Source organism: Mauremys mutica, chromosome 2, assembly GCF_020497125.1.
Source record: "Mauremys mutica isolate MM-2020 ecotype Southern chromosome 2, ASM2049712v1, whole genome shotgun sequence".
NCBI classification, from domain to species: Eukaryota; Metazoa; Chordata; order Testudines; family Geoemydidae; genus Mauremys; species Mauremys mutica.
In genome coordinates, this window is record NC_059073.1 from 104,702,275 (window position 1) to 104,725,291 (window position 23,017).

Sequence of the window (23,017 nt, forward strand, 5' to 3'; positions counted from 1 at the left end):
GAGGATCTGACGTCACATATATAAAAGAAAAGCTTAGACGCTAAAGTAAAGAGGGACCATTGTCTGATCAGAATCACTGCCTGAAGAAAGGCTTCTAAAAGCTCAAAAGGAAGGTTCCCCCTTATTTTCTTGGAAATATTGGCTAATGCTTACAAACAGGTAAATAGCCACAGTTTATTGATATTGTTATAAAATACTGTTTTGTAATAATAGATGCTCTGAATCTATAAACAATAAAACAGTGACGTTAGTATTACAGACAGCAGTATTTTATAATGTATCAAAACATTATAGATTTCTTTCAGATAAAATACTTTTTTGTAAGATATGCCTACCATTGTTTGTTTTCTAGGTAAATACAGACAGTTTAACGGCTGTATAATGTGAAACACGGAGCAAGATGTTGTAGATAATCATTGCTGATACTTGTCTAAGTTTGACAGTGTTTCCATGGAAAATATATACCAAATTGTCTGTAATTATTCCGACAACGACATTCGTTGCTATTAAAATTATATAACTGCCTATGTCTTTATGTGGTGTTGAAGCTGTGTGGTTCCCTGGATATTAGCGAGACCATGTGGGTAAAGTAATATCTTTTGTTGACTAGCTTCAGTCTCTTGTATCTCTCTTACTAACAAAAGTTGGTTAAATAAAAGATATTATAAAAAGAGACCCCCAAAAAGATCTCTTCTTACAGATCCAGACTAACACAGCTACCTCTCTGATAAAAGATATTATGTCATCCACCTTGTGTCTCTAGATGTCTTTATAGTAATCATAGAACCTTTAGGAACCAGGCCAATTAAAAAAAACAATCAGCCTGATGCATAAATAAGAAATTAGGATCTGTAACTTTGGAGATCACATCTTTTTCATGTCCCTGAATGGGGTACCAAGTCAACAAAACCACACGTGAAAAAAATATTGCTTCTTGATAAGCTTTCCTGTAATCCAGAGAAATTCATTTATTTTGTTTTGCTTTACAGGTACTTTATAAAGTCTATTTTAATCTTTCTTTGTTGCAGTATTTCATGTTTAGAATCCCCTGCCTCCAATTTTTGTATTTGTTGCTGTGTGGTAGCAAAAGCCAGGGGTGGGGTAGCATAAGTCTTTAGGTATGTAAAAGACTGCTACAAAGAGGAGGGTGATAAATTGTTTTCCTTAACCATTTGGGACAGGACAAGAGGTAATGGGCTTAAATTGCAGCTAGAGAGATATAGGTTGGACATTAGCTTTAAGGATAGTTAAACACTGGAACAAATTACCTAATGAGTATATGGACTCGCTGTCATTGGAGGCTTTTAAGAAAAGGTTAGAAAAATACCCATCAGTGATGGTCTAGATAATACTGAACCCTGCCTTGGTGCAGAGGCCTGGACTAGATGTTCTATTAAGGTCCCTTCCAGTCCTATGTTTCTGTGATTCTATTCCTAGAGCAACTATGGCTAAACCTCTACAAACACTGTACCAGTAAAAAGAAGTTGCTAAAAAGCTTTTAATATAATTGTTACATTTTGTACCACACAGAATTTATATGGTACTTTTTACAAACAGATGAAACTGAGAAATATAAACATACAGGGCTACTATCTATTCTTCATAAAGCACCATAGATGTGTATGTGCTCCTTATAGGCATACAGTAAGAAAGTTCCCAGTCTGAAGCAGTTTATGGGTTGATTTTCAAAGGACAGTTAATCCCCCACTCCCACAGAAAGTCAATAGGAGTTGGGCACGTAACTCCTATTTGTGCCTTTGAACATTTCCCCTTGACAATCTGAATTGTATATAACATAGTACCAGAGAGTGAGGGTGGGTTAGATCAGGAGAGCTGTTCAATTCTGGATGTCTCTTGGTAGGTTCCTGTGTTCCCCTCACCCTCCCAAGATCATATGGTCAGAGTGAGAACAGGAGGTGTAATTGTGGTAATCTGTAGCAAGTGGCGGTCGGTAGTAGAAAGCTAATCAAAAGAAGTGAGTTTTTGGGGGTAGGTGAGAGAAGAGAATGATGTTGCTTGGCACAGAGGTGGTGTTCCAAGGAGAGGAGGCACAACGGCACCAGTGTGAAAACGAGAGAATAAGTACCGAGGGGGGTGAACTAAGAGTAGCCACCAGGAATGGGAATAGGGAGAAGTGAGGACTGAGTTGATGCAGTGATGTGTAGAGCGATGAAAAGGAGAACAAGGAATATGAATTAAGAGATGGGGGGGGGGGAAAGAGGCAGAAAGCCAGTGAAGGTATGAGTGCAGCCCCAGTGTATGCACAGCTGCTACCCGTATACTCTTTTGCTAGAGACACTACCGCAGATTGGCTTATGGCTGTTAGGGACATTACAGCCTCCTTAGTGGCACATTCATCATCATTCTGGGCCTGTTTTTCTAAGTTATTATGAAAATTGCTTCAAATAACTATTTTCCATTAAAGTCAGCATGTTCCATACTGCATATTTTCCTTCCATTACAGCATTATGCAGCTATTGGGAAGAATGTTGGTCTTATGGCCAGTGGTGGCTTCCCTGAAGCAGCAGTCTCATGAAATCTTGATATTTAATGAGATTCTCTTAAATACAGAGGAGAAATTCCATCTTACGGTTCTAAATTGCATCTTACTGTATTAGGCAAACAGTTGTGGTATGGACTTTGATATGATCTGTTTCTTTTTCCAAGGCTCAGTTTCCTTCAATTCAGTGTCACCAGATTTAGTAAAAATTGCTTCATGGTAGGAGAGTGCACAAGCTGGATATGCTTGGTTTTGTCATCTTCTCCCCCTCCCAGCCCCCACTTCCATTCTGGCTTTTCTCACTGCCTTTCCTTTCGTTGATGTAGTACATGCTCTTCCAGTTGGAGCAAAACTGTTCAGAAAATATGAAGATGATTTTGGAAAGCCTGATGTTGTATAAATGGCATCTTGTTTCCAAGCTAGTGTGCAGGAATTCATTGCTGAAAAATAAAAGTTCAGTCTTTTACTCATTAACTCAGGAGATCAGTTGCGCAAATTGTTAAGATATGGACACAGAGCCTTTGCCATATATGGAAGTGTGTGTCATCTGTAGTATAAAAAACAGTTTTTGAAGAATCTCAAGCTGGTAGTCTTCTTTTCAGTTTTGTTGAAGCCCCAAGTAGCCTGGTGCTATAAATGATTACTCTCATGAGTAATCTTCCTTAGTGTACAAATAGTTCCATTGGCTTCAGTGAGGCTACTCATGTGAATAAAGGGTTGCAGGATCAGACCTAGGATTGTTAAACTCTTTCTATGATACTTTATCTGGTTACCTTAGATTTTTTTTATTACTCACATTTTTATTACTGGAACAGATAAGAGAAATTATTAATATCAGTGGTATATTAGTATCTGTATCAGTAAGAATGCTTAATTTTAGTGAATGTAATCATAGTCTATGTTGGATTCAAATATTTAAGTTCAGTTTTATCATGCACTAACTGTTACACTGTTAGACTCCAAATGTTCAACTCAAATTTGTGTACAGATAGAATCCCACATTTTTATATGCAAAAAGCACTTTCACATAGGATGATTTCCAACTATCTGACCATTTGCAAATGCAATTTTCTGCCTGTGAAATTCTGTACACAAAATATAGATGCTTGTATTCAAAACAAGCATCAAAATATCTGCAGTAAACCCACATGCTAGGTAGGTAAGCAAGCAAATCCAAATTTAATCTAATACATAGCTACATTGGGAATGAATTTGGTCATCAGTCTTCAAAATACTCAGTTAAATCTAGGCATTATAGGAATTTCCAAATTTTTGCTGATTAACACAGCAGTCTGGATGGTGAACAAGGTTGTTAAGCCGATAAAATGTTGACTAGTGGGTAAGTATAGAGGTACATAACTGAACATATAATTGTGCAAATTAAGTTTATTTCACTAGTCTGCTACAATGAGTCTGTTTTGAGAAACCATATGATGTCTACTCTCTTCAGAATTAAAACACAAATGCTTCAGGGAAAATTCCAAAACATAATAAACTGTGTTTACTGAGAAGATATGTATATCTGAGATTTATCAGCAGGATCAGAATGTTTTCTTCCATTTAAAATGTCTTCCACTTCTCATGATGCCCTCTGCCCCTCTCTCTCCTGCATTCCTCAGATTTTTGGCCATTCAGGGTGTCTTCCTAATTATTTCTGACCCAGCATTCTTCTGCTCCTTGTACTAAAGCAATAAAAGTTAATTAAAATTCATAGCAATATTACAATTTTTGTTAGTTTTAAAAAGCATATAAAATATCTTGCTGGAGTGCATCACTACCAGCCATACTACCAGTGCCAGTTACTAGATCCTGTCTCTTGAAGAGAGTGTTTGGTTTTTTTAGACACAAGAGCATACCTTGTACTTTGATCTAGAATTTCATTTTAGATTAAAGAAAACAACATTAAAGGAAAGACAAATATACAATCTCCCAGAGAAAGGAAGCAGTACAATTGTGGCAGTAGCAATGACATTTAGGACTGAGTATCATTGTCAAACCTGGGTGTGTGAAGCTTGGTTCCTAAATCCACATTCAGGCTTTTAGGTAACTGGACTGATTTTTTTTCAGATGTGCTGAGCAACCATAGTGTCAGATTACTTCAGTGGGAGCCATAGATACTCTACACCTAGAGGCGGAATATGAATTCAGGTGGCTAACTTCAGGTGCCCAAGTTCTAGAATTTTGATGTCATACTTCTTTGATGTCATTCTCTAATTCCATGAGAGGGCTTGGGCTGTCTATTTCAAGGGCCACAATCTAAAATGATTTGAAGAGGGGATGTGTACCTGTAGTGAGGCGGCCTGGCTCCCAGGCACACCTGAGAGGGACAAGCCAGACCGGCTGCCTCAATGGGCGGAGCCACCACCGCCTGTCCCCGCCCCCCGGAAGTCAAGGGGCGGGACAGGAAGTATAAAAGCCCGGGCCCAGCGCTCAGTTGGAGCCTGGCCGCGGGAGAGGACAGACGCTGGTGCCCGCGCTCCTGCCGAACCAAGCCTGCCCCGAGCCCGGTACCCAGAGGACGACTGGTCGAACCTGCCCCAAGCCCGGTACCCAGAGGAGGACTGGCTGAGCCTGCCCTGAGCCCGGTACCCAGAGGACGACTGGCCGAACCTGCCCCAAGCCCGGTACCCAGAGGAGGACTGGCCGAACCTGCCCCAAGCTCGGTACCCCGAGGAGGAGTCGAGCCCACCTGTGCACCCGTCTCCTGAGGAGCCCATGCTGGTGGACCCCCCTGCTGAAGCCACGAGGACACAGGTACCACTGGAGGGGGAGATTGGAAGTGGCCCGGGGATAGCCAACCCCAGTCTGGCTGCCGCCGACCCTGAGCCTATGTCAGTGTGTTGCGGCCAAGATCCCCACTGACTGCAGCGGATCCACGCCGCTGCTAGGGCCCCGGGCTGGGACACAGTGGAGTGGGTGGGCCTGTGTCCCCCCTGCCACCCCACTCACGGGTGGCAGTCTCCCCCGCCCCCTCACACCAGCACCCCGACCCAAAGGTCTGGACTTACCGGTTGCTGCTCAGCCCTGCCTGAGGGTCTGAGCCCTATACTTGTTGCTGCCCCGCCCTGAGCTAGGGCTTGGGCTTTATAAACTGAACTGCTGCTCAGCCCTGCCTGAGGGTCTGAGCCCTATACTTGTTGCTGCCCCGCCCTGAGCTAGGGCTTGGGCTTTATAAACTGAACTGCTGCTCAGCCCTGCCTGAGGGTCTGAGCCCTATACTTGTTGCTGCCCCGCCCTGAGCTAGGGCTTGGGCTTTATAAACTGAACTGCTGCTCAGCCCTGCCTGAGGGTCTGAGCCCTATACTTGTTGTTACCCCGCCCTGAACTAGGGCGCGGACTGTGTGACTGAACTGCTACTCAAGCCTCCTGTAGTGAGGTGGCCTGGCTCCCAGGCGCCCGAAGGCGAAGAGCGACCCCTCACCTGACAAGGGGACCCGCACCCGGACCCTTACAGTACCTCTTTTCAAATCTTACCTCAGCCCTCAGTAATAAACACATATTTCAGTCACAGAAGACCATTGAAGAAAAGATTGGCACTGTTGCTATTCTTCTAGCAACTCTGGAATTCTTGTGATATGTTTGAACAGTGTTCACAAAAATCTCACAATATATCACATTATCCACAGTGAGCCTGAGCTTGTGAGGAGCTGACCTCTTCCTGTAGGTTGCTAAGTCTCCTAAAGCCATCACAAGACACTCAGCAGCCCCACTTAATATCTGGACCCACAGCCAGAACAATATTCTCTCTGACAAGCTCTTATCCTCTAACAAGTTATGATGAGAGCCACCAAACAAATAACACCTCTTTACTAGAATCAATCAATTATTTTTATTATGTTCACTTAGAAAATATCTTTTTTGTGCAAAAAGAAAAATGTAGCAAATAATAGTTCTGATGTCATAGGGGAAGGATACATAGCCCCAGGTTATTAATTTGTTGGCAGAACCAGTAACAGGCATTCTTAGGAAAGGAGAATTTCAGACTATATTTACTGCAATTCATTTTCTCCACAGGAATTAAAGTAAAGCTAAATTTTATTCAGACAAATGGCCTTACTTCCATGTGACCGTCTCCACTGATTTGACTGTAATGCTACTCCTGAAACAAAGATTTGACTATATGAAGAAATTAAGTGACATAGCGATAGCAGAATAAATGTTCTACCATGGCTATTCCAGTAGGAATCCCTTTTGTTGACATTCTGTTCTGGAATAAGTATGACTTTATTCTGGAATAACTAATCCATTTCCAGGGCAGAGTAGAATTTGGCTCACACTTTCAAATCCCTTCCCTCCTCCCTCTTCCCACAACTCACCATGGTAGATGGTGAATTTGACTTAATGCTCACACATGGATATTTTCAGTCCATAATTTATTACTCAGCTAGCAATATGTCAGTAAAGCAATCTCAGGGATTTAGACACATTCTATTGATTTGAATTAAATGCGTTGCTTTGAAAATCTTTGCCACATTTCCATCTTTTCAAGTGTACTATTTAAATAATGGGTTTGTGATTAGCCCCTGAGTGGGTTCTGCAGGGTTACAAGTTGGGGTATGCAGGACAGTGTGCAAGAAACCTTTCCCCTGCCATCATAAACTGGTGCAGAGAGGCTAGTCACAATTATAGTTTTTGTTCTCCAGGGTGTTTTGTACGCTAGGGAATTTTAAGAACAAACATTCCCATTAGAGCTACCACCAGTTCAATTGTGAGGGGTTATCTACACCAAGCAGCAATGCACATTATGGGAGTGTGATTTCTAAAGCACAGCTTTCAAAAGGCGTAGATAGAGCTGCTCTGGCCCAGTGATACCAGGCGCTCAGTTCTAGAATGTGCATTTAGCTTGATTTTTTTCCCCACAATTTAATTAGTGCAAAAATATTTTTATAATCAAAGTTCACTGTCCGAATATTCTGTTACAGTGCCTTACAGTTCAGCTTCATTGCTCTAAGGGTAATAAGGTACCTAGTAAACAGTAAGGGTTTTTTAAAGTATTTCTTATAGATAAGCTATGCCTGTCATAAAATGTCTGGCAGGTTTACAATTAAAACACATAACCCATGTGTCAACCAATTAATAACTAATCCAGCACACAGTTTATGATGTTGTTATTGTGGTACAGTTTACATCCCTGTGGTTAATTTGTATCCATTTTGTTTATTATAAATCTGTTTTCATAGGAACATAAAATTAGACTTCTAAATTTGCTCTGGGCTGAAACTTGGCATATAGTACACAATGTCATAGTGAGTGATTTTTTTCCTCCCCCACTCCTTACAAATAATGAGGGCTGTTTCTCCCTTTGAGTCTTACTATAAAGTTGGAACTTACGCAGGAGACAACTATTTAATTTGCAACTGGTGCTGAAAGAATCAAACATTATTGCAGAATTTTAATTCTATGTTGGAGTTTAATAGTGGAATGGTATGTTAACATGCTGGAACTGCATGCAATGACATTAGATGGCCTTCATTCTCTAAGTCTACACTGCCTCTTAAAGGGTTATGAAAGATGTATATTGGATTTCCCTAAAATGGAACTCTCCCTTGAAAAGCAACTATGTAAAACTGGCATCAGCTTGCTCGGTAAATCTGCTTCCTGCATATGTTCTGAGTCACAATTGCAGACTTTAGTGACAAAAATCAAAATGTTCACTGCTTTTCATTCCTTTTAGCGTATCGGCATCAATGCAACTAAGAGAGTGAAATGGATTCTGTTGTTCTTGAGCATCATTAACAAACATGTTTATCAAATTCAAATCAATCACATCTGTGCAACCCCACTGTTATTGAACTGATGTCATTTAGGGCATAATTGGAAAACAATGGAGTTACACAGGTGAAACCAAAGGCCCTTTCTGGTCTGCAGAACCTCATTTTACTTGACGATCTATGCAAAAGAAAAAGCCCAGCTGGATTCTCAGATCCCACGTTGCATTTACAGGGCTGGTAACCAGAGGGAAAAAAGTTTTCAACTAGCAATAATCGCGCCTCGGATTAACCTCATTGACTACTATTACTCAGAAAATAAACACTAAAGTGCATCAAAATGTAACCTTTTGAAAAGAAAGAAGTTATTTTGTTTAAATTTTTCATTTTAAAATATTTTTTCAGTGAAAGCATTTTTTTTTTAAAAAACCTTTTCATTTATAAACTGTTTTGAATTTTTGATGTTTTCCTTTTTCTCAGGGAAAAAATGCTAATTTTAACTCCTCCCTCCCCCGTTGCAAATGTGAAAAAAATAAGAGACAATATTACTTTAATGTTTTTATAAATTGTCTTCCATTGGAAAAGGTGGTGGTGGGGAGTAAAATATATGTTCAAAAGTGAGCAAAAGTGACGCTATCCCTGACTTTGTTTTTTTTTAATATTTTCCAAGGGAAAATAGTTTTAAAAGTGGGGATAAATGTGTGAAAAAAACACTCATACTTTTTTCCAAATTTTTTCAACGGAGAGGAAAGTAAATGAGAATTTTTTCCCCCTCTCACTTTCTTTCTTTAATTTCCCCCTCCTTTTTCTTTTGGGGGAGAGAAGATGACTAAGGGATTTCTCTACTTAAAAAAGTAAAAACTCCAGGGAAGTAGAAATATCACTATATGTCAAACTGAAGCTTTTTGATTTTTTTTTTAAATTCATTTAAAACTTTTGAAAAAAACCCAATCATTTTTGTTTTCACTAAAAAAATTGGTTTCGACAAAACCATTTTTCATTGAAACATTTGCAGCAGGCCCAGTGAGCACATTTGTTCTGCCTACTATTTAGAGACAATAAACGTTAAACCCCGGGATGCCATTTGTACAAAATCCTTTTTCAGAGTAGAACTACATAAGGAATCATCACCCTACTTGTGATACAATGCAAAGCCCTCGTCATAAAGTCATATTCTCAGTATAGGAAAATACTGGAATTTGATGTGTTTGGTTTGCCTTTACTCACTGAAGCCAAAGGAAGATTTGCCTAGATGCAAAGTGAAGCCTAAACTGCATCATGGTAAATATTTCTTTTTTAGGGTTGCCTACAGTTTGGACTCTACTGGAAAGTATATTGTAGGGAATAATATTGCACTGACAGGGGAAATAGAGTAAATGATCTAAGAGGTCATTTTGTCTCCAATTTCTATGGGCTAGAATATTGTCTCTTTTCTAGATCTGCAGTCTGAACTGTTGTCACTCTCTCTCTCTAAACTGCATTCACTTATCTGAGTGAGAAGTCATTGAAAGATTTTTCTTGAAAGCATCTCATTTGTCGGCCCTAGATCACAGAGGAGGTTTTCAACTTGAACTCAAGAGCTATCTATCAGTATAATTTCATGTGTTTGATTTGTACATAGTTAATGACTCCAGGGTTTGACTACCTCTGACTAGCAGGGAGTGGGAGGAAACTTCCCTGCGTGCAGATTATCCCATATTTGCTTACTGCTGTTTTTTTTTCTTGCACTTGTTCTGAAGCATCTGACATTGTTGAAGACGGGGTACTGTACTACGTGGGCCACTAGTCTGATTCAGTGTGGCAAGACTATTTTCCTAATTGTGATGTTTATATTATACCTTGAGCCCATGTTACCTTGAGAGATTATAGCTTTGCAAATTGTCCACTTCATTTTTATGGGACCATCTTGAATCTTTCAAATCCCCTGGCACATGTTTGCAGTGAAATTATTATTTATCTCAATAACAAAGACTAGTAATACAAAGTACAATTTATTGTCTTAAAATACTTACATGAGTTCAGCGTTGGTGTTTTTAAAAACAGTTTGACAGCCTCGGTGCTGACTGACACAGCAATGTCAATCTAACTTTTAAGTGGAGACTGGGACTGAGCCTATTTTATCCTTGGCCTCTCTGCTGTGACTGTTGACAAGGATGCTAATTGTAAGGGATGTATTTATGATGCACATGGACATATGTCTACTATGAATTATATTGAAACCCAAGCTCAGTCCAAATGGACCATCATATTCCTTTCAGATAGAACTACTTTTATTGCTAAAATCCTGGTTGGATTTAAACTGATGACCTGCAAATAGAAACCTGTGTTCCCTTCCCAACCACAAGTGCCCTGCGTACAACATATTGTCTGCTTTTTAAATTAAACATTGTTCATCCAACTTTAATAGATTCATATATATTTTTAGTTAGTTTTGTTCTGTCCTTAATTAGGATGATAATTGATATTGATCATATTATAAAGAGCCAGACGAAGACAACCAAGTCACAGGCAACATTTTCTGGCTTCTTTATAGGCCCTGGGAAATATCCCAGGGTCAGGGGGCTCCCCACACAGTGCTGAGCTGACAGAGTATCAGCTGATGTGTGAGGGAAAGAATGAAGCGTGCCAAGGAAAGCAGTTCTGTAGCTAGTCTCGGCTATGGAATGGCCACTAGGGCAGATGCTGCTGAGTGTAAGTTACAGCAGTACTATGGCTGCTCTAGTTTATGCCAGGGGCTTGAGCTAGAATATAGGAGGTATATAGGTGACTTAAAGCTAACTTTGCCTCCCCTCTGTTCCTGTGCTGAGCATAGCTCCAGAGGAATGGAGGATCGGGACCACAGTATTTAATAGCTATCAAACTTAGTGGTAATAGCACAGGTAGTTACATTTTGATCTTTTTCCACCCAAGTCTGCTATGAACTATATATGCACATGTACACCCACACTGCACATCATATCACATGGCTTGCCATGCCACACAGTCAATTTATAAAGTAATTAAACTAAGTTAAAAGCCATTTTTTTCAGCATTGTATCTTACTGCTAATCTTGAGAGACTGCATTAGTTGAATAAGAATATTTACCTGATCTCTCTTGGAATAGAAGAGAGGTAAATTTAACCAATTTTTCTACCATTGCAAAATGGTTGCACATCTCTAATAACTCTATTCCATTTGAAAGTTTACCTTTCTCCTGTAAATGTCTGTGATGGGAGTGCTAAATGCTATTGAGTCAAGATCAAATAAGTATGCTAAGCTGTTCATGGTTGCTATGGTGACTCATTGCCATTGCTCTTGTAGGTGAAATGCACATTTATGCCTTTACTTTATTTAATGAAGAAACCATATACAACAGAGTGGCAGAAACCCAGGCTCATTAAATCATTAAGCATGGCTCTTCCCAAAGGTTAGCCATTACTTATGTCCTTCTCACTGGATAAAGGGGTGGCATCCACAGGAAATAAGATAACATAATTAAACAGACCTATGTTCTTTGTAAATTAGCTTTCAACAACCCCTCCCTATAAAGTACACTAATGTTTTGTGGAAGTGGTGTTTATACCAGTAATAATACCATTATTCATAACACTAATAATACCCTTAACAAAACAGAACACCTAATAAGATGTCATCAGCTTTTTCACAGCGTTCTGACCTGCTTAGAGAAAACTAATTTGATGAACAAACTTGCTTTTTTTTATGCTTTCAGCCAGGAGAGTTTTTCTTGAAAGTCACTCGCTAGAGTCATAGAATAACAGAAATGTAGGGGTGGAAGGGACATTGAGATCCCCTAGTCCAGCTCCCTGTGCTGAGGCAGGATGAAGTACTCCTAGAGCATCCATGACAGGTGTTTGTCTAACCTGTTCTTAGAAACCTTCAGTGATAGGGATTCCACAACCTTCCTTGGAAGCCTATTTCAGTGCTTAACTACCCTTATGATTAGAAACATTTCCCTAATATCTAATCTAAATATCCCTAATATCTTCTAAATCTTCAGATTAACCCCTTATTCTACCTTCTACCTTCAGTGGACATGGAGAATAATTGATCACTGTCCTCTTTATAATAGCCCTTAACGTATTGGGCTTCCCTCCTCAGTCTTTGTGTCTCAAGACTAACCATGTGCAGTTTTTTTAACTTCTTATCGTAGGTCAGGTTTCCCAAAGCTTTAATCGTTTTTGTTGCTCCCCTATGGACTGATTGAAATTTGTCCATTTCTTTATTTGAAATGTGGCATCCAGAACTGGACACAATACTCCAGCTGGGCTCTCTCCAGCAATGAGTGAAGCAGAACAACTACCTCCTGTGGCTTACGTACAACGTTGCTGTTAATCCACTCCAGAGTATTAGCCTTATTTGCAACTGCATCACATTGTTGACTTGTAGTCAATTTGTGATCCACTGTAACCCCCAGATCCTTTTCAGCAAAACTAACACATAGCCAGTGGTTCCTCATTGTGTATTTGATTTTTTCCTTCCTAAGTGCAAAGCACTGCACTTGTCTTTATTGATTGAATCTTGTTGATTTCAGACCAATTCTCCAATTTGGTGAGAGAAATAAGCCAGAACGTGTGTGTGGCTGAAAAGCTTCCCTCTCCAACAGAAGTTTGTATAGTACAAAATTTAGAAACCCCCAAAGAAATCAGGTAGTATTGAATCGCTAATCTACAAACAGACCTTTGTATGGTAAATTTAAATGACAGGGCTATTATATGTGACAACTTCTTAAAATTCTAATCAAACATAACTAGTTAAACATGTCATAACGCAAGTGATTCACTATGCTTAACATTTGATTGTGATGCTGTATGACATATAGATTAATATAATTTGTTGGGGAAGAGTCAACATGGTTTTTGTAAAGGGAAATCATGCCCCACCAATTGACTAAAATTCTTTGAGGGGGTCGACAAACATGTGAACAAGGGGATCCAGTGGATATAGTGTATTTAAGCCTTTGACAAGGTCCCTCACCAAAGGCTCTTAATCAAAGTAAGCAGTCATGGGATAAGAGGGAAGGTTCTTTCATGGATTGGTAATTGGTTAAAAGATAGGAAACAAAGGGTAGGAATAAATGGTCCATTCTCAGAATGGAGAGAGGTAAATAGTGGTGTCTCTCAGGGGTCTGTACTGGGCCCAGTCCTATTCAACATATTCATAAATGATAAGGGAAAAGGGGTAAACAGTGAGGTGGCAAAATCTGCAGCTGATACAAAACTACTCAAGATAGTTAAGTCCCAGGCAGACTGTGAAGAGCTACAAAAGGATCTTTCAAAAATGGGTGACTGGGCAACAAAATGGCAGATGAAATTCAGTGTTGATAAATGTAAAGTAATGCACATGGGAAAACATAATCCCAACTATACATATAAAATGATGGGGTATAAATTAGCTGTTACCACTCAGGAAAGAGATCTTGGAGTCATTGTGGATAGTTCTCTGAAACATCCACTCAATGTGTGATTGAACCCATTTAATTTTGGGTGGAAGTAGTGTATGTAAATGTTAAATCACCCAATAAGGGTACAGAACCAGTAACATAAACTTAGGTGACAAGTCACAAATCTCAAATAGCAAATGCTGAATATAAAAGAAACGAATATTCATTACAACAATCCAATGCTCAGTTATGTTTGTGTAAGCTATTCATCAAAAACTATGAGCAAGAAGCAAACTTACAAAAATGGATCTGCTCACTATTTGCAAATAAAAAGACTGCATTTGTGTCTGCTAATAGCTAGATCAGCTGTAATGCTGATACTACCATAAATGTTATTACTTTTTTCTAGGAAAGCCTAACTCTCTGACAAATGATAGTGTTTAGTACATCAAAGGGGCTGGGGAGAAGGTGTTTTCTGCCTAAGTTTGATAAATTTTATTTACAGCTCATTCTCTTGTTTGCTGAGATCCAGCTTTCTTTATTCTCCAAGTTATGCAGATTGTTTTAAAGTCAATTAATGATTTGATTTTAATAAAATCTGTTTGAACTTAGCAAGAAAAAGGTTTTTTTTATTTAAACTGGTCCTTGATATATTGACTCTATTATCTAACCATAGTATCTTAAATTTTCTGCAGCTGAACATGAATTTTGAACTGTAAGGTTTTAAGTATTTCAAATGATCAATAATATCAACAATAGCAGTACTTTAACATGTTCATCTGGAGCAGAAAGCTCTCAAATATCAATATGCAGGTTTTTAAACTGTCTTGCATGGAACCACAGTAATTAAAAAAAACCCTGCTGGTCTGATTCCTTCAGAAGCAATAACCCTTTTCATCATGTGTTAATCTGAAATTCATTTTATAATAATCATACAAAACTGGCCCTGAAACAATCCCTGGTTTTATTACTCTATTGCAAACCAACATTTAGCATACTTCAATTTTAAACGTTCTGCATATTCTGCAAGAGATTTTTTTTTATCTCATGAAAGTGAAGAATTGGAATAATAACTCTGCATGTATATGGTCAATTCCATAATCTCATTTACTGACATTCTATAATTATAGGCTTTTTACAAGGGAAGTCTAAAGTCAATCAAATTCTCTGGAACTCTTCTGCCCACCACAGACATTATGTCTGTGTTGCTTTCACAAGCACTGACATTTGAATGGGAGATAGCCATATTCATTATATTCCTTGTAGGCATTCAGAATGATAATGGGTGAGTGTATTTCCCCAATGTTAGATGACTGTTAGTCACCCTCTTTTACTAATGTTGGTTATATTTATTGATTAAATGCTACTCCACAACATTACATTGGATCAGCAGTTAAAATGCATTAGTTTGCCGTGACAAACTAGAGAATAGACCCAATGGCTTCATTTTCATATAGGCTTCTAACTTTCTGTGCCCAGCTTTAGCCACCTAGGACTTAATTTTTGAGATTTATTGTCACTATGTGGATCTCAATCTATTTTTTCAGAACCATTGGCTCACAACAGCCTTCTCAGGAAAAATACCAAGGTAGACCATCTTGTACCAATTTCTTAGCCAAAAATGTTTGTGAGATAGATCCAAATATGTATCTGCTCATTTAAAAACATGATTAGAATGTTACCAAAAAAGCAGATATTTAACAGTCAACAAAATTGTAGTAAAGGTTCTGCAAACTATACTGATTTTCCCTGAGAAATTATCCATATGCACTAAGGGAAGAGGCAGCCATATAGTTAACGTTACTTACAGGAGACTTGACTGCACAGGAGATAATTACAACACCTCTGTGTTTAGTCTGACAGTTCAGCTACTGCAATGTTGCTAAACAAATAATCTAATTTTCTCTTTTTTTTTTTGTACAGCACAGGTGACTTATTACCAGGATTGTCTTATAATTACTCTGAATGGCAGCTGAGAAAAGAACTGGGGTTATAGTACAGTACTCTGGTTAAGTATATTTATTAATCATCAGGGAAAAGCAGTAAGATCTTTCAGAATGCTTGTGCACTGAATCAGCAATAACTCATCTGTGACATGCTACCAGATAATGTAGGCTCTGTGTATTGTCAAAGAAGATTCTTATTTATAACTTGTGTAATATAAATCTAATCTAATATAAATATAAATCTAAGACCCAATCATGCAAGGTGCTAATCACTTTACTGGATCAAGCCTTGAATATATCAATAAGACACATGACAAGCAGAGAACAGAGATACAAGTTGGGTGAGGTAATATCTTTTATTGCACCAGCTTGGTGAGAGAGACAAGCTTTACCTCACCCACTTAGTCTCTCTAATATCCTGGGACTGACATGGCTACAAAGATACTGCATACAAGCAGAGAACAAGTAATAGAAATGGAACATTCTAAAATAAGGAGGAGGTTACCCTACTACTTTCCAAAATAAGGGGGTTACTCTAGTTCCTGTTTGACAAGTGCCAATAAAAAAAGTCCATATCAGCCAATGCCACCCATGTTGGCAGGCTTATCAGAGGTGTCAAGGACTGAATAAGACAACTACTGCCCCTCCAGGTCAAGTTTAAGGAAAATTGGCAGAACAGTGTGTCTGGGGGAGCTTGCATACTCCCATCTGGGCTGTGCCTGTTATGTTGATAGATAGGACTTCAGTCTCCAAGGCTGTTAAAGCACCACTTTTCATAATCATTACATCTGTCTTGGGCTTTTCTTGTGGATTCTATGACTCTTGAAATTGGTTAACTTTGTATTCATTTTATATCCTTTATTTAGTTAAAACAGCTACCTCCGTTTTGACAAATTTAGTAATAACATTTGCTTTCAGGCTGTCTGAATGTCAAGTTTCACCTCAAAATGCTGTGTGAACGTATGATATAAATGCCTTAAAACGGGGTGGGGGGGCTTGGTGGCAATGCTGACTGCTCCTCTTCTAATGGCCATTCCCTAAAATGGTAAAACTGAGAAGCAATGTAAGACTAGTGTGAGGAACTTCTTATTGCTGTGCTGTGTTAAGCTTTCCAGGGCCGTCACTTCTCATGAGAACAAAATGTGCTACAACTAAAAAATGTTTAATTATCCTGTCCTAGAGTGACAGAGCACATCACAGAAGGTCTCTATGCTGACACAAATCTTCAAGAGGGCAAGAGGTGATGTGGAAGCATGCTGCCCAAGGAGGAATTCCTCTCCACTGCACAGTCTGGTATAATTGCCATCAGGAACATTAAGGAAATGTGGTGTTTATGTCACTCTTAAGTACAGTATGTGATACTTAGTCATCTTCACTAGCCTGTGGAGTGAGGGTAACTCAATGGTCTTTCCCTACCCTGTCTAAGAAGGCTAGCACAAGTAGTATCACTAACGTGCAAATAGTTCTTGTACTCAAGGGAATGTAAGAATTGCCACTGTGCCAATGCTTGCATCCTACCCGCCCCCACTGTGTCCTGCACAATTGAACCTGAAGCAAATTACCTTTCTACATCAGAGGCAGAAATGCAATCTGTTGTGGTAACAGGAACATTTTGAAGGGCCTTCTGCAAATTTTCATCTTTGGGGGAAAAAAATCCTCTTCAATGTAACTGAATGAGACTGTTTGTCTCTTCCACAGAAAAGAGGAGAGAATAACTAAACAGAACTGTCAAAGTTAAAAGGTGAGTGGCTAATGGTCTATAACTATATAATGTATATGGAATTAAACTACTTTCTTAAATTAGCCAATTTTGATGTAGCTTTTTGAAGGTATGTTCTATTTAATATTTGTAATATGGCTTAGGTATCAGAAAAGTATGCGAATTGTACATATTAGCCTTAAAGATTTTAAGGTTAATGTTGCTTGCAAAACCATCACCAAAATAATATAGTAGCTACACATAAATGTTCAAGTGTATGTAAATAGGAATGTAAGGTTTTCTACTGAGAGTAGTCACCATTTAGAAATTCAGTATTATCATAGAAAGGAAGCAGCAGTGTCCAAACATGCATAGTATGACCCAGAAATCCATGATCACGTCAGGGCAACTATAGCATTTCTTGTTTGCGTCAGGAAACATCTAGCACACACTTGAGGCACTATTTAAAATAAATGTGAATTGAAATGCATGGGGCATCTTGTAAAGAAGTGATGTTAGTTGCAGAGGCATGCTGAAGATGCAGACATGGTGCTGCTAATGGATTAACCTCTGGTTAATTTTTTTCTGATTTTATTTATTTATTAACAGATCCATATAACAGAAATGGCATAGAACTCATTTCACAACTTAAACAGTATTATACAGAATTATAAATTGGCCCATCTAAGTCACTAAAGATGTATTGATAAGACCTGTTACAAGTTGCATTCTCCAACTTTGTGGTGTTTATCATGTATTGTGTTTGATGCGTTTCTACTCTTTGTCTTTATCGTCTGTCTTATCAGTTGGTAGCGTTGGTTACAGTCTTTCATTATCTCATGTTTAAGTCCAAACATCTGTTTTTCTTACATTTCGAGATATAACCTATTTGTTAGTTTTCCTATCATAACTCTGTGATATTAAGCTTTTTCTCCTTTTCCTCCTAACTTCCTTATTTTATTATCTTACTTTTTGAGTTTAATTTTGACTGTTGAAGGGATTTTTCCTTCTTTAGTAATCAAAGTTCTCAAACTACCAGGTTTAGTGATGGACAATGACTTTCCTTCAGTAAGCGCCAAAAAGGTGTACCAGCCTTGTAAGTTCTCTCTTTTCCTTCCCTGCTGTAGAACTCTGACTGGATGAGTTAGTTTTTCTAGTACCAGAATATCTCACAGTTTGATACTAGTCTATAGTTTTAGGGGAGTCACTCCTCTTCCATCATCTGACTATGGTAATTCTAGCAGCAAATAGGAGATGAGTGTTCAGTTCTTTAAGGCTTTCACAAGACAGATTTTTTTAGGACAATTTAATGAAAATACTGAGAGGCTATCTGACAGCTGACCCCCTGTTATCACCCTTATGACGTCTCCAACAGTTTTTCAAAATGTCTTAATTTTTTAGATTGTCCATAATATGGAGAAATTCTCCGGTCCCTGTGCCATAAATTTGTTTCAATTTAAGGGGAGTAAAACACAACTAATTTTAATGTAATTTTCTTTTATTAATGTATTTGTTGAATTGTGGGAACCCATTGCCCCTTATGTTCTACATTCCTTAATTTTGGTGTCTATGCCTAACCATAACATTTTGGATTTTGACTAATGTCCAGGTCTGTTATATTTTCTTAATCCAAGGGGTAATATTACATGTCTTGACATCATTTAGAAATGTGTATTCCTCTGTATTTTATTAAAGTAATTACCCATTTGTATGTATCTTTGATAGCTTTCTGTAGCTCAGAGCCCACACCTCCATTAAATCCTGACACTTTGTCAAATTTTAAGATTTCTCCTTGGAATTCTACTAGTATGTGAGCTGGATTTGGCTTAATAAAAAAAAAGCCATAACATTGGCTGCATATAAGGCTAATTTGTGTTCCCTTTTTCCTATTGTAATTCTGTATGTTATAGGGTTATCTCTGATTGGGTAAACAACTCCATTAAAATGGCAAAAAGAGGATATAATGGGCACCCTAAGTTTGTGCCTCTAAAAAGTGAGTGTCCAATTTTGAAACTTGGGGCCCAAAACAAATGTATCTAGAGTATCTTTTAAGAACTGCCCATTAACCTTGTCCAAAGCTTTCTCTGCATTTAGTGATAAAAAAAGATGAGGCTTATTGGTAGAATCTGCAAAGATCAGGTCTAAAATTGTGAAGGGGGTACAGTAGTCTGGAAAGATTGAGAGCCACTGGTTTAGACAATCTTTGGTTCGAGATCCCTTCATCCGTGAACATCTCTCAAAACACTATGATGGACTGACTTTCTGAAGCATGGGTTCTGCCTCCACAATAAACTATGGTTCTCTTTATATCCAGATTATGGGGATCTGCTTCCTTGAACACATCTTCTCATGAAGGAAGGAAGCTGGCAGAGTAAAAACTTGATTCCCTTGAAATTCAGAAACTGCTGGGGGAGGTATGTGGGGGAATACAGATAATACTGTGGTGCGCTGAGAATGGCATTGGAAATGCAAGCTATCCCCTCATGAGCACGAGTGTGTGGAGTGGTTCCCAATCCTACTTTCAGGCTAGAAGACTCTGTAGCAAAATGTGCAGTCCAGGCCAGTCTGGAAAGAACCATCTTAATACAAGATGAGGTGAGTTGTGCCTCACTGCCTTAAGGAGCAGCCTGTTTTTTCTCTCTGACCATACTGTAACCCCAAAATAACACACTATAACCCCCATATGACCACTTGTATATGGTTATATTTTGTACAAAGTATGTCTTGTGAGGTGTTGTTTGAAAACTCATGATTTGCTGAAAATCATTATCCTGTTTAAATGTGTGTATCATCAATATATATGGAGTTATAAGAGTTTGCTATATGTTTGTAACTGGAGCATGTTATAATTCTAGGGAACACCCACAGTCTAGCTCTTCAGAGACCAGGCGTGGCTAATACCCCGCCAGTTGCTAAGAGACCCTTGTTTGCTTAACTGGCTATTCACCACCAGGGAGTTGTGAATTGTAAATTTCTTGATTACCTGAAGGATGGTCAGCAGCTCACATATGCTATGGAGGCTGCCCAACGCCATGACACAGCATGGATCTTCCAGCATCTGGAGAAGAGTATAAATGAGGGACAATGACCTCATAACCTCTCCTGCCTCCCCTCCCTCATCTCTATACAAGGAAACAAGATATCCAGGAAGACAATGAAAACTCCATTTGGACTTTGGGAGTGGCTGGTCCTATCCAGAAGGCATTCTAGTTAGCATGAACTGCTGTCAAGTTTTGGGTGAGAGAAATCCTTTTACTTTTGGAATTATAGGCTTGATAAAGTACAGGATTTAGATTATGGTTTTCTATTTTATTTCTTTTTTTAACCAATTCTCACCTTTTATACCAATACCGATTCATCTCTTAAAACCTATTTTTCTGTAGTCGGTAAGTCTATTTTATATTTATTGAAACCAGTGTGGTTTTGAGTGAAGTGTTTGGGGAATTGACTCAGTTTACAAAGGCTAGTGCATATCCATTTCCCCTTGATTGAATGGGAGTGAGTTTGTATTGTTCAGTGAATATCTGAACAGTACAAGGAAGTACATTCCGGGAGTACAAGACTAGGACTAGGGATATGTGGGTGTCGCTCTCTATATAATTGAAGAGTGGCTGGGCATAACACTCTGATACATACCTGGGGATGACTTGCATGCTGGAGGCTGGGGTGGGTGGCAGTGTGTCAGCTCATACAGCAAAGCAGGGCATAGTACACACCAGACTGCAGAAATAAGAGGGCACAGCTGTCCTACAGTCTTGATTGCACCCTGGGAGATGTCACACTCTCTGTTCTTGGGTTCTTATGTGTTCTGAATTCTAAGAAATAAAATAGTGTTACGTTACAACCTTCCAGCATGAGTATTTGTCTTTATCAAACTTCCTTGCGTCTATGCCATGAAACATAACAAATACCACCTTATCCTTATGGAAATTCTTAAAGTGGTTTATGTAAAGGTGAAAAGAAGGTCACAAGCGAAGTTTGAATGTAACAAATATTAAACTAAAAACAGTAATTATTTATATAAACTAAGAATTATTTATGGAACAAATGGAAAAGGCATAGAACACGACAGGAAGACATAATTCTATAACCCTGTGTTGTCGGTAGAAAGAATCTAATGTTTGTTGGGAGTGTAGGTCTTCCATGAACTCACTTAGAACATTAGACCTCATGTGTTGATGTCACTTTCCCCAGAATAGTTAGCTAATTGAGGAATCTCAAGGCCTTGCACACAATTCATGTGGTGGAAATTCCAGAAGCAATTCTCTGAAAAGGAGCCTCAATTTTTTTAAAATAAACTTCCTAGAAGTTTTATTTAACAATAGTTTTAAAATATCTTGATTCTTTGGTGATTTCATTCTTATTCGTGGATTCCAAGGTCAGTAGGGATCATTGGGATCATCTAGTCCAGGGATCAGCAACCTTTGGCACATGACCCATCAGGGAAATCCGCTGATGGTCCGGGACGGTTTGTTTACCTGCAGTGTCCACAGGTTCGACCAATCGCAGCTCCCTGGCTGCAGTTTGTCATTCCAAGCCAATGGGGACTGCGGAAAGTGGCGGCCAGCACATCCCTCAGTCCACGCCGCTTCCCACAGCCCCCATTGGACTGGAATGGTGAACCCTGGCCAGTGGGAGCTGTGATTGGCTGAACATGCAGACGCTGCAGGTAATCAAACTGTCCCAGGCCGTCGACGGATTTCCCTGATGGGCCGTGTGCCAAAGGTTGCCGATCCCTGATCTAGTCTGACATCCTCTATAATGCAGGCAACCTAGAACTTCCCCAAAATATTTCCTAGAGTATCAAATCTTAATTTAAAAATTGTCAGTGATGGATAATCCATTACAATGCTTGATAAATTGTTCCTGTGGTTAATCACTCTTACCACTAAATACTTACGTCTTATTTCCAGTCTGAATCTGTCTAGCTTCAACATCTAGACATTGAATCACGTTATACCTTTCTCTGCTAGATTGAAGAGCCCATTATTACAGTTTGCATGTATGTACATGGGGAACAAATATTTAATACAGTCAACCTATAATCTTATCTTTGTTAAGCTAAAAAAATGAGCCTCTTGAGTCTGTCACTGTCCAGCTGGCTTTTTAATCATTTTCATAGCTTTTCTCTGAACCTTTTCCAATTTATTAACATCCTTCTTGAACTGTGGACACCAGAGGTGGACACTATATTCCAGCAGTGATCACACCAGTGCTAAATACAGAGGTAAAATAATCTCTGTATTTCTACTCAAGATTCCCCTGTTAATGCGATCCTGGGATACATAAACTCTTTTGGCCACATTCTCACATTGAGAGCTCATGTTTAGCTGATGATCCACCACAACCCCCAAATCTATTTGAGTCATTGCTTCCCAGGATATTCCCCATTTTGTAAATATGGCCTATGTGCTTTGTTCCTGGAAGTATACATTTACATTTGGCCATATTAAAATGCATTTTGTTTGCTTGCAGTCAGCTTATCAAGCAATCCAGATTGTTCTGTGTCACTGACTAGTTCTCTCCATTATTTACCACTCCCCCAGTTTTTATGCCATCTGCAAATTTTATCAGTGAAGACTTTTGTTTTCTTCTAGGTCATTGATAAAAATGTTAAATAGCATTGGGTCAAGAACTGAGCCCTGCAAAACCCCACTGGAAACATACCAACCTTGGTTTGAGTGATCATGGGCTAATAAGCATAAACAAAAATAGATTTGCAACAATGGTCCTGGGAAGTAGACTGGGCTGAAGAATCCAAGGATCTGAATGTGGAGGAGGCT

The 23,017-nt window shown here is 38.9% G+C and overlaps 1 protein-coding gene and 1 long non-coding RNA gene across 9 annotated transcripts in view; one reads left to right on the plus strand and one right to left on the minus strand.

The window, feature by feature from the left end:
* Positions 1-1,587: 1,587 nt before the first annotated feature.
* Positions 1,588-21,043, minus strand: LOC123365249. The gene is made up of 3 exons (XR_006577496.1): positions 20,871-21,043; positions 20,218-20,292; positions 1,588-2,940 (listed from the first exon to the last, which is right to left on the minus strand). It is a non-coding gene; the product is annotated as an uncharacterized LOC123365249 (long non-coding RNA).
* Positions 4,749-23,017, plus strand: part of LOC123365248 (small nuclear ribonucleoprotein F-like) — a 94,415-nt gene continuing 76,146 nt past the window's right edge. Inside the window, exons 1-3 of one of the 8 annotated variants that reach the window (XR_006577495.1) lie at positions 4,749-5,254; positions 17,234-17,276; positions 19,549-20,994. The gene's annotated coding sequence lies outside the window, so the exon portion shown is untranslated. Of the gene's footprint in view, positions 5,255-16,834; positions 17,277-17,329; positions 20,999-23,017 lie in introns of those variants that run through there. The other 7 variants (XM_045007960.1, XM_045007957.1, XR_006577493.1 and 4 more) reach the window with 7 other exon arrangements.